This window comes from Lethenteron reissneri, chromosome 61, assembly GCF_015708825.2.
Source record: "Lethenteron reissneri isolate LAM-NWPU_2019-01 chromosome 61, ASM1570882v1, whole genome shotgun sequence".
NCBI lineage: Eukaryota > Metazoa > Chordata > Hyperoartia > Petromyzontiformes > Petromyzontidae > Lethenteron > Lethenteron reissneri.
Genome location: NC_083839.1, coordinates 9,344,067 through 9,356,246, shown reverse-complemented (window position 1 = coordinate 9,356,246; position 12,180 = coordinate 9,344,067). Strand labels below are relative to the sequence as shown.

The 12,180-nt window shown below is 53.7% G+C and overlaps 1 long non-coding RNA gene across 1 annotated transcript; it reads right to left on the bottom strand.

Moving 5' to 3' along the window:
- Nucleotides 1-8,406: 8,406 nt before the first annotated feature.
- LOC133358307 (uncharacterized) lies at nt 8,407-11,647 on the bottom strand. The gene is made up of 4 exons (XR_009757044.1): nt 11,500-11,647; nt 11,027-11,264; nt 8,956-9,058; nt 8,407-8,859 (listed from the first exon to the last, which is right to left on the bottom strand). It is a non-coding gene; the product is annotated as an uncharacterized LOC133358307 (long non-coding RNA).
- Nucleotides 11,648-12,180: the final 533 nt, after the last annotated feature.

Sequence of the window (12,180 nt, the reverse complement as noted above, 5' to 3'; positions counted from 1 at the left end):
CACACGAAGGGGTGGGAGGCCAGCACCACACCCTGCAGCCTTTCTCTCCCCAGTGGCGATGTTTTCTACACACCGCACCACATACTCATTTAAGGCTGAGTTGACCTAGCGGTGGCCCAGGACCACATCAGATACACGTTACACACAGACACCTACGCACACTCACACCGACACACACACGAGCGCATAGCTTCCCCAAACCCAGACACGTGCGTTCCGTTCCTCAGCTTGAATAACGTGCCTGTAACGTTAACTCATATTTTCCGAGAGGCCACGCAGAGCCAACATAATACCTCTGACAGAGGAGCAAATATTTTAATATTCTGAGCAGCCAAGCATGTCTCCGTTGCTAAAACAACAACAAAAAAACGCACTTTGACAGAAATCGGGCCCAAACCAAAAGTTGTTTTGGAATGGAGGGGGGGGGTTCGGCTGGGCCGCCTCTCGCCTTCACGATGCCCTTTCGTCTTTCTCCACCTGTCTTCACTTTGGCGTGTGCGTGTCTCTGGTGTGAACATGCGCGTGTGTACGTGTATGTGTGTAGACGCACGTGCGCGTGTGTGCGGGGGGGGGGGTCCAACGGTTGGCCCACTCACGGTCGACATCAATAACGAACCGGTCCTGGGCCTCCCCTGGGTCGACTCAGCCTTAAATGAGTATCTGGTGCGGTATGTAAACATCGCCATTCGGGAGACAAAGGCGACCGGGCGTGGTGCTGGCCGCCTACCCCGTCGTGTGCCGTGCTACTCGTTAACAGCACTTACCCCAACGGTCTGTTAAGGTTACACGGGGGATCTTTGTCTTCGTTGCAACTACCACACTCACAAGTTCATTTACAAAGGAGAGCGTGCATTTGTGATCATGTTTACTAGAATAGATCTACATTCCAAACGGATATTCATGATAAGCATCAGCCTCGATCTGGATGAACTCCCTAAACTGGATAAAGGACTCCCTAAACTGGCACTGTCTCTCACAGTCCACCCGATGGCACAATCACAACAGCTGTATGCGGGCTATACATATGTGTCGTAAATATAAATGGAGAGAGAGAGGCTTCTCTGGAGGCAACATGTTTACTATAACAATAACGATAACAGGCCCCTTCCACCCGATACTCTAGGGAAGTATGTCCTTCTGGGATAGCGTGCCCTACACACTGGGGTAACAGCTCTAGTGTCGGTCCTCCGGCTAACAGGGTCTAGGGAGACTAACTCTGACCCGACCCAGCCAACGTCCTCGGGTCCTATCCACAGGGCAATCTCGGATCCAACCCAGCCAAGGTCCTCAGGTCCTGCCCCTGGCTCCAGGTCTTCAGGGTGGCGTCTTTGGATCTTCATGTGGACAACAACAGCCGGACCCGTTCAGGGGTCTGGCTTTTATACACAGTCCCAGCTCTCTCCGCCCCTAGCCACGCCTTCTTTCTCGAACCTTCGAGAGGGACCTGGAGTGTGACGTCATCTCCTCAGCCCCCTCTTGAGGGTCTGGGGTTGGCACCTCCAGCCAATATAGTTCGGCCCTTCTTCCGCCCCCTGTTTACACGGGGCCAGTATTACAGGCCAAGAGTATTGGCGATCGCGCATCGCACCCAAAAATGCCACTACACCACTCCCCCCCACGTAGCATCCAGCCGTCCCGGTTGTCAAATCTCCCCCCAATGTACAGTGTATTTAACACAACGCAAGCACGTGTGCCTCAACAAGCAGTAAAGAAAACACAACAGTAACCCAATCATAAATAACCTAGCCCACCTGTTCAATATCTACACTATCTACAAATATACACAAGGAAGAACGACAGGGCCGGGAATAAAAATGACATTGTACGCGTGAACACCCACTGCCCCCCAGTACACGCCCAAACTACAACCTCGATGCGCCACCGACCATTGGCATTACAAAGGTAAGAAAAGGCTTCTGACCGAGACTACCTGCCGGATGCGAAGGTGAGCGTCCGGCGTGTGTGAGTGAAGGGGAGGGGGGTGTCACGAAAATCGAAAGGTCTTAGATCGGGTCCGCGTTGCTGGACCATCGGAAGTGTCAGGGAGGTTCGGCGGTGGGCCAGCAGAGACCGGCCCTGCCTGGGGAACATCCGGCCGGGCGGGTGAGCGCTCGACGTCGGGAGTCGCAGAAGCAGCTGGCGTGGACGGCTGTGGAGACTTTACTCTTGCGGCATCTGGGGATGCAATGACAGGACTCCGCTGAGGGTCAGACTCCGCAGACACGCAACCCGACTCGAATACATCACACACACGGCCCCTGCATCGTGGAGATGGAGTGAGAATGTGCGGCGCAATGGAGGGTTTGAGGTACGATGGGTGAACGTACCAGCACCGCCAGCCACATTGAACCATAACACACTGCGGGTGAACGACGTCAATGGGGGCCCTCCAGGGCCTGAGCAACTTTGGCGATGTGGCCAAGGGTACCTGGGGGCAGTAGAGCCTGGCCTTGTCCCCTTTGACCCACACGTGTCCGGATACATGGATGCCCCGTAATCGCTCGTTGGCCAATTGGCGCGAATTTGAATTTTCTTTAGCCGCCGCCCGTGCTTTGGCCAACTTCTGGATGTTGAACCGCATGTGGTCCATAATTTTTACTTTGAGTCGGGCGATTTGATGCACAACTGCACCTCCATGGGGTGGTTGCTATCCCCGGTTGTACATTAAATAGAACGGCGAATAGCCGGTTGCCGTGTGAGGTGAGATCCGGTACGCGGCCAGGACCCCGGGAATCTGGAGATCCCAATCAAGTTGCGATTTGCTCACTTGATGACACAGCATGGAGGGGAGCATCTTATGCAGATGCTCAACCATACTGTCCGTTTGCGAGTGATATGGCGAAGTAAGAATTTTCTGCGTGCCCAGCAAGTTGCACACGTCCTGCTGCAAGGTGGTTGAATTTTTTTTCCCTTGGTCGGTCAGCAGCCGCTCATGAGCACCTTTGTCCAGGACATAGCCCTGGAGAAAGGCCTCAGTGATGGCCGCCGCCGACTGGTTGGGGAGTAGCCAGGCCATAGCCCAGTGTATGAAATATTCCACCCCAACCAGCAGGTACTTGTTACCCCGGGGGGTGGTGGGAAAGGATCCAAGGATGTTCAGCGCGACAGGCTCATTGACGCGGGACACCTGGATTGACTGCAAGGGCAGACAGGACGGCCTAACTGGTGGCTGCCACCGTGCGTACTGGGTGCAGCCCTGCAGCAAGTTGGCCACATCCCTTACTATGCCCGGCGAGAAAAAATCTGGCTGGAGTGTGGCAAGGGTTTTGTGCACCCCCAAGTGCAAAAGGCGCTCGTGGATAGCCCAAACAGCCTTACCCCGCAGGGCAGTGGGCACAACAATTTTGTACCGGCATGAGCTGCCGTCCCATTTCAACAGAAGGCCGTCGCGCAGAATGACAGATAGGAAGCCCTCGCAGCCCTTAACCCCATCAGACCGCCCGGCGCGGCGGCGCAACCTGACGAGGGAACTATCCTCCATTTGGAGGCATCCCCAATTTGCGAGGTTCAGGCCAACCATTGCATCCCGTGCAACTGCCCTGTGAGCCTCTACTGACGAACCCACCTTAGAGGGAACCACTTCTGCCAATGCAGCGAGGGGCGGGGGCGAGCTGTCAACCGGCCGTTTGCATCACCCCGAGATCAGGAAACGCGCACATTTGTCGCTCGTTGGCAACCGTGACAAAGCGTCGGCATTAGAGTGTTTGGTGCCCTTACAGTAGGTAACCGTAAACAAATAGTCCTGGAAGACCTTGAGCCAGCGAGAGAGTTGGCCGGATGGCTGGTCAACCCGTAACGCGTACTGCTGTGTCGCGTGATCCAACTACACGGGGAAGTGTCTGCTATACAGATATGGCCAATATTGTTGAACGAAAAAGACGATGGCTAGCAGCACACGGCGAGTAATGCAATAGCGTTGCTCTGCCTGAGACACTCTGCTGCCATATGTAACAACGCATTCGACCCCGTCGATGACCTGCAACAATACCCCGTCAATGCCGGTGTTGCTGGCATCCATGTCGAGAATGAACGGCACGGAAAAATTGGGGTAGCGTAGGGGAGGGGCATTTACCAAGGTGTCGCAAAGCGAGTTAAACGCGGCCTCCTCCGCCTCCCCCCAATGGAATTTTTGCCCCTTGGCCATCAGCGCATGGAGGGGCTTGGTGATGGAAGCAAACCCTACCACAAAGCGATATTATGCAAACCCGATGAAGCTTCGCACCTCCCCCACTGATGTGGGGATCGGCCATGCGCAAAAACAACTTGTCTTTTCCGGGTCAGTGGCAATGCCTGACTGGCTGACAATATGGCCAAGGTAGCGCACGGATTCCCGCAAGAGGTGGCATTTTTGGGGCTTGAATTTAAGGTTCGCTGCTCACATTTTAACAAAGACAGCCCTCCAGGTGTTCCTCAAATGTGCGGCTAAAGACAATGACATCGTCCAAATATATCAGGCATGAGTCCCACTGAAGCCCAGCGAGGACCAATTCCAAATCAAATGTTGGAACGTCGCTGGAGCCGAGTGGAGACCCATGGGTAGCCGATTAAATTAAAAAGGCCCTGCGGCGTACGGAAGACGGTTTTAGGTATTGAGGCCTCGTCCAGGGGCAATTGCCAAAATCTGGACAAAAGGTCCAATGTTGAAGAATAACGTGCCCCCGCTAAGGCGTCCAGTGATTCGTCCATTCGAGGAAGGGGATACGCGTCTGCCACTGAAATTTTTATTACGCTTACGGAAATCTATGCAAAATCTTAAGCTGCCATCATGTTTTTTAACAAGACCAATTGGGGCCCCCCATGTGCTGGTGGATGGAAAAATTATGTCCACGGCTAGCATGTCATTGACGGCCAACCGGACATGCTTTTTTTCAGCCGGGCTCAAGCGATACGGGTTCTGCTGGATGGGAGCGGCGTCCCCCATGTCAATGTGATGGCTCAGTAATTTAGTGCGGCCAATGTCAAATTTACTTTTACTAAAAACGTTGGTAAATTCCCGTAATAGTGCGCAATTTACCCCTTTGGGAATAAGACAGGTTGCCAGCCGCCGAGCAAAGTGAATCCAACCACCGTTCATCGAGGTCAGAGTATGGTTGCGACTGAGGTAAAGCTCCAACATGGCCCACCACCGAATCCCCCTGGAGCGCTGGCATCGTCTGAGCGAGCACGGTACCCTGCGGGATGACAGTCGTCCGCAACCCGGCATTCAAGACCTGGATGAAGGGATCCCTATTGCTAGATACCAGAGTCTGTGCCCTGACCAGCTCCAATCCACGCACCACAGTATTCGACGGACCCAACAGGATACCCCCTGCCGTCACCCTTGAATCGAGTGGTTTACGTAGCCGAAGGAGAACTAGCATTTGCGCACCCGGGAGGAATGCGCACCGTCCGGGATGCCAACTCCTGCATGGTAGCGGAGGCCATGCGCAACCGAGTGGGGGACGGCAGGAATGACATACGCCAGCCGGAGGGGAGTTCGATGCAACCCTGGTCGATCAAAATTTTAATAGCCATTTTACCTAAGAAATCAGTTCCCAGTAAGCACGGAACGGCAAAGGATGAAAAGACTGGAATGGGGCCTGTCAATTTTACATTACCAATACAAATCTGGGCATTAATCTGGCCAACTATGCCCAATGACCCTCCATTAGCAGTGAAACATGGCACCTCAACGGGGTATAGGGAACGACATTTCTTTGGCAAAATGTTGTAAATAAGGTCCAAAATTATAGTTGCTGACGCCCCCATGTCGACCAGCATTTGAAAAGCGAGCGCCTCGATAGATCCAATAATGGCGCAGGACCCCGTGGCCGCGGCAAAAACTCTGTGTGCGTGGTGCCGCGACTCACCTGAGGTTGCTGCGGAGCCGAAGATGAGCGAGGGCTGATGGCTGAAGTCCAGGAACGCACCCTCGAGGCACCCGGTAGCCCGATGGACACGTGCCCCCGCAGTCCGCAGTTGTAGCAAGTGACGAGGACTCTGTCCGATCGCGCAGATGCCTGTCCCCGCTGTCGGAAGTCCCCCTGTCACGACCGATTGTCGGCCCTCCAACCCCTGGCTTGGGTTGACGCAAAGGCCTGGTTGAGTTGAGACACCTCCGACAAACTGCAAGTTTCAGCCGGCGCAACACAGGCTGCCAGACCTGTCTCCCGCTGGAAGAGCAAGTGTGCCTGGGTGCATTTAGCGGCGCGCAGGGAGCACAGGTCCCCGTCGTCCACAGCGTGTATAACCACACACAATTCCCGTGCCAGCGCCAGCATTTTCTTCAAGACGAGAGCGCCAATGCCCTCGTGGTCTATATAGCGGCTTTCGCCAAAGCCAATAACGCGCTGCGGAAGGCGAGGGGAGTTTCGGACTCACCCTTCCTCGGTGCAGCAAAACGGTGGCGTGTGTCTGACATTGGTCTGGAAATTGCAGCCATCTGTTGCAGCACCTGCTACAACGTTGAGCGATCTGCCCGCAGAATGGTGATGAGGGCGGCCAGAGCGTCGTCGTCCAAGGCGATCGGGAGCGCTCGTAGCGCCTCCGCCTCCGTCCACCCTGCCATCTCACAGTTAGAGAGGAAGCGTCTTTGAAAAGCCGCCCAGTCACCTCCCGGCGCGGAAAACTCCTTGAGGATGGGCAAGCATTGCTGAATTGATGGCACGCATCCCGCTGGCAGCTGCTCCTCTTCGTTCTTGGCGGGAACTGCGCCACCGTCCGCAGGAAAGATGGCAGCCTCTTGCACCAGTTGCGCTGTAGATGATGCGGCGATCCCTAATTGGCGGGGACTGTGGCCGGATGCTCCGTAGGTCCCATGGTGCTTGTGGCTTCGGGCGGAAGCTCCCCCACCTTTGATGGGAGTTTCAAATTCTTGGGCGGGAACTGTAGAAGCGGTGGCAGGAACTGCAGCTCCCTGCAGGTTTGCTCCCCCCTCCTCTGCCGTCGGCTCCCCGTGATGAATCTCGTCGAGGATGGAGGCCGCGGCATGCAGGAGTTCGTCAAGGCCGGAGTGTGCCACCCGAAGCACCTTCCCCGACGGTGGTGAACCCCGGGGCTGTCAACCCCGGGGCTGTTGTTTCATTGTCTTCTTCGTCCGGAGCCCTCGAACGAATTTTTCTTCTCGTCTCCATGCTAGCTAACTATTTGCCCATTTCTATCACCAGTTGTAGTGGGTATAAATGGAGAGAGAGAGAGGCGTCTCTAGGGGCAACACGTTTATTAGAACAATAACGATAACAGTTCCTGACACACAGGGGTAATGGCCCCTTCCACTCGATACTCTAGGGAGGTATTTTCTCTGGGCTAGCGTTCCCTACACACTGGGGAAACAGCTCTAGTGTCGGTCCTCTGGCTAATGGGGTCTAGGGAGACCCGGACAAGGTCCTTGGGTCCTATTCACGGGGCAAACTCAGACCCGACCCAGCCAAGGTCCTCGGGTCCTGCCCCAGCTCCAGGTCTTCAGGGTGGGATCTTCGGATCTTCAAATGGACAACAACAGCTGGACCCGTTCAGGGGTCCGGCTTTTATACAGAGTCCCAGCTCTCTCCGCCCCTAGTAATGCCTTCCTTTTCGAACCTTCGAGAGGGACCTGGAGTGTGATGTCATCCCCCCCAGCCCCCTCTTGAGGGTCTGGAGTCTGCATCTCCAGCCTCCCTGGGAGTCACCAGAGCCCAATGACCCGACTTAATCCGGGCAATCTACTTCGGCCCTTCTTCCACTCCCCATTGACACGGGGCCGGTATTACAAGCCAAGAGTAGTGGCGATCGCGCATTGCGCCAAATAATGCTACTACTATGTATGTTGAACATCTTTCGCATCTTACATAGCCAATCGTGCTGATCGGAGGTGTGGGGGGGAAGGTCAATAAAATACAAAAACTTTAGTTATAAAAAAAATAGTTTTGAATCGAGCGGATTCGAAAGTGCATAGCTCCAGTGGCTTCCTGATATCAGAAAGAAAAGCGTTGCAGAGGGCCACAAAGCGAGCGATGTGGTAACCACCGTCTTTGTTCAGTGATTAACCAAAAACGACTGCGAGGAAGTCCACGTGATGGTTAAACTGAAGTTCGCGTGATGGTTTAACCACAGTGCACGTGATGGTTTAACCCGAGTTCCCCCGATGGTTTAACCAGATTTACCGTGATGGTTTAACTGGAGTTCACGTGATGGTTTAACCGGAGTTCGCGTGATGGTTTAATTGGAGTTCGCGTGATGGATTAACCACAGTGCACGTGATCGTTTAACTTCAGTTTGCATGATGGTTTAACCAGGGATTGCGTGATAGTTTAACCGCAGTTTGTGTGATGGTTTAACCGGAGTTTGTCATGTTGCCGATTCACAGAGGGCTGACGGTTGGGGTGTATCGCATCGAGCTGGTGTTAGACCACTCAAAGACTTGGCTGTTAGAGATGTCAGCTTTTATTTTTACCCGAGCTTACACCGGCCACTCCAAGCAGAGGCGTTATAACCTGGTAGCAGACTACCACAAAGAACATTAAACGAATAAGAACAAACACAAGATCACCCACACACATCCAATCACACCTAAAGTCCCGACCGCTTTCCCGAGACTCACACAGACACTTTGGGGGAAGGGGGCTCATCCACCTCCCCTACGCAACTCTGCTTCACAGAGTGCCCCGTGTTCCTCCTCCGGGGTTTCCACCCCTCGCCTGCTAACGCCTTTTCGGACAGTGGGAGATGTCCGTGGACAGCCAAGCAGTCACCCCGGTAAACAGATGGCCACAGACTTCACTTTTGGCCAGTGCCAGGCTGCAGCCAGCTTGGTTCGCCGCTCCTGCCGCTCCTGCCGCTCCTGGCATGCTCTTGTGGTCCCAGACATCTCCACCGGCCCTGGTTCAATCCCCAGGTCGGCCGCTGGAAACATAATAATAATAATAATACTGTCACCTAATGTTTCCCTATAAAATATCTATTCTGTAGAGTTGGAGACAGCCCTCAACTGCTACTTACCTTGACGATCCCCTGGTCCTCACTCGTGTCGCTGCTTGAGGGTGGGACCTCGCCCAGTCACTCCTGCGGCTGCCACCGCCGCCTCCCCATTCCCTTGCGAGTTCTATCCATCAAAGGTTTAGTCAATTCAAACAATCAAAATTCCATACATCTCAGGACTAACTGGCAAATTAGCCCGGGTTTTGCAAAAGCAAAAGATTAAAGTAATATTTGGTACAGTGCACAAAATTCAAAAACTGGTATCTGGCACTAAAGACGAATTGCCTAAATTATCAACAGAAGGTGTATATCGGATTAATTGTTTATGTGGCAGATGCTATATTGGACAGACGGGACACAACATCAGTGTAAGACTAAAAGAACACTAAAGAAACATTAAATTATCTCAAACACAACTGTCGGCAGTGGCAGAGCATGCTTGTCAACAAGGACACTCAATTGATTTTGATAACGTTGAAGTGTTGTGTAAAACGAATTATTACTGGCCAAGACTAATTAGAGAATCCATTGAAATTGAGAGAAACAGAAATCATTTCAATCGCTCTGACAACTACAGGCTTAGTGCGGCCTGCAAGCGTATTATCAAATAAATACAATTACAATTCCATATAAGAGAAACAAATACCAATGAATAACACTTGAATGATTACCAATCTATATAATTACAATACCCTCCCTCTCCTTGCCTCGAATCACTGCACCAGATTGAATTGAACGTCACCCTGATGCTGCTCTATTTAAGACCGGAAGCAACAGGAGAGCTTCACCATTCTTGCCCGATGAAGCTGATTGTAATTATCAGCTAAACGTCGTACTACTCAAATTTTAAAATGCGTTGATTCTCTCTTCAGCACACGGGTGGGCTAAAGAAGTCAATTAATTTGTCCTTTGAAAACGTGACATATTTTTTACTGTTTGGCCGTGTCGGATGGTGGAGGGTTATGACATTTATAAATAACGCGATCTGACCCAAAAACCTATATTATGAATAATATTGGTCGCGAAAGCCTGCGTGTTAAATTCAGCAAAGTTTGGGATAAACTTGTGGTAAAACCCAACCAATCGTAAAAACGCAGTTCTCTTTGCGAGCCTGGAACTTTCACCAATCCATCGTGGATGGCACGAAATGTAGCCGCCTCCTCCTCCCCCCAAAGAAACTTATGATTCTTAGCTGTTAACGCGTGGAGAGGTTTTGCAATTGACATTAACCCGGCAACGAAACGGCGATAGTAGGATGCAAAGCCGATGAAACTGCGCACCTCAGTCACCGAGGTGGGGGTCGGCCAAGTTCCGACACACGCAGTTTTGTCTGGGTTGGGCGCAATACCCGATTCGTCAACAATGTGGCCAAGATACCGAACTGATTTCTGGAGGTGACAATTCTGAGGTTTAAATTTAAGGTTAGCTGCACGCATTTTGAGAAAGGGTGAGTGACAGTGTACGCGGGAGAGCGAGCGCAGGGCTGCAGCGTCGGTGTGGTGTTGGTAATTTGAGGGTGTGGGCGAGGCGCGCGTGTATTAAACCATAAACTGCCGCCGACGCTCACGCGTCCGTGCAGTCTTGTCATGCAAATATTAGGGCGGGGGCCGGGTGCGTTTAAAAACCCGCTCGCAGACACTCTCGCGTTTCTGCGCGAGAAGAAGAGCATTAACGTCGAGGCGCGCACGTGTATTTAAACATAGACGGCCGCTGACGCTCGCGCGTCCATGCCACGCGAATATTAGGGCAGGGGAGGGGTGAGTTAAACCGACGCTCGCGCGTGTTTGCGCAACAACGATAGCATTAACGGCGAGGCGCGTGCGCAAATTTGCGCAGCCCTTTAGCGCTAGCATTTGTGTGCAAGCGGATTAGGGCTTAACCACCCAGAGGTGCATGCGCATATTCATACCGCCGCTTTAGCGCTAGCGTTTGGGTGAAACAAGCGCCTGCAGGGGCGCGCGCGTGCACGCAGCCGCCTTCGTATTAGTGATGGTGTACGTGGGCGTGTGCGAAATAACCCCGGGCGGTGGTGAGCCAGCCAATTAGCTATGTCCCTCAGAGAGGGCGCTGGTGCGGGGGGGGGGGGGATCACCCGATCGGCGGGGGCCCGGCGAGAGGCGGCCCACGAGGAGGGGGGGGGGTGGAGGGGGTGAGCGCCGCGCCCCGCCCGCTCACAGGGAGCGGGGAGGCGGGCGTCGGCCCCCACACAACCTCGACTCTCCTTGCTCTTTCCCGACGCTTCCGCGGATGTCTAACGAGCCGGGGCCTTGCTCCAAAGAACCCCGGGTACGCGTCACGTGCCGCGCGCGTGAGTGCGCACGCGATGGATCCTGCGGGAATAGGGCGGAAAGAAAGTGGGGAGGGTGGGGGGTGGAGCGGGGGAGGGTGGGGGTGGAGTTGGGGGGTGGGAGGGAGGAACACGCGAAGCCAAGACAAATGCGGTCGGGATGTGGAGAGCCGACTCCTCACCGTGGCCAGCGACAACAAAAAATAACAAAGACAAAAATCCCCACCCCGAAGAGCATCACGCCCTACCACCTTTGTCTCCCTCGTGACGATGCTTACACATGTCGCACCGGGTGCTCATTTGCATTGCCGACTCGACCTAGGTGAGGCCCCGGACCGGTTCAGCTAAATCTCAGACTGGTGGTAATGGCGGCGGTTGGTGGTGGTTGCCGTGAGCGGGAATCGAACTCGGGTCGTAGCCGGCTTTGGTGCGCAGCGCGAGAGCAGCGCGCGCGCCGCTGCGCCACCGCTCTCCGCAGTTGTTCGCCCCCCCCACTCGCGCAGAACGCTTCTTGCAGCCCACGGGCAGCCGATGTCGTGCATTGTGCAAAACATGTTTAACCATCAGCAGTTCCCGAAGAACTGCAATTGCTGCTCAGATTTTTGACCCCCCCCCCCCCATCGTCACACGGCGTCACAAAAAGTCAGACTCCCCCTCAAATATGACGTGACAAAGCTCTGCCACCCCCCCAAAAAAAACATGCTTCAAATCGCTTTAAACTATTGTCATTGCAGTGCGTATTTAATGTGGCGCTGCACTCTGATGTTGTAGAAGAAACATTTATTAAAAAGTATATTTAATTAAGTAGAAGGTGTTGTCTATATTTATTTAAAGTTGCGAATTTTGATGTGACGTCACATTTCTCAAACCCCCCCCCCCCCCTCGTCACACATCGTCACAAATGTTTGACCCCCCCCCCCCTAGGTGCGTGACGTCATTTATGGACGGCCCAACCCCCC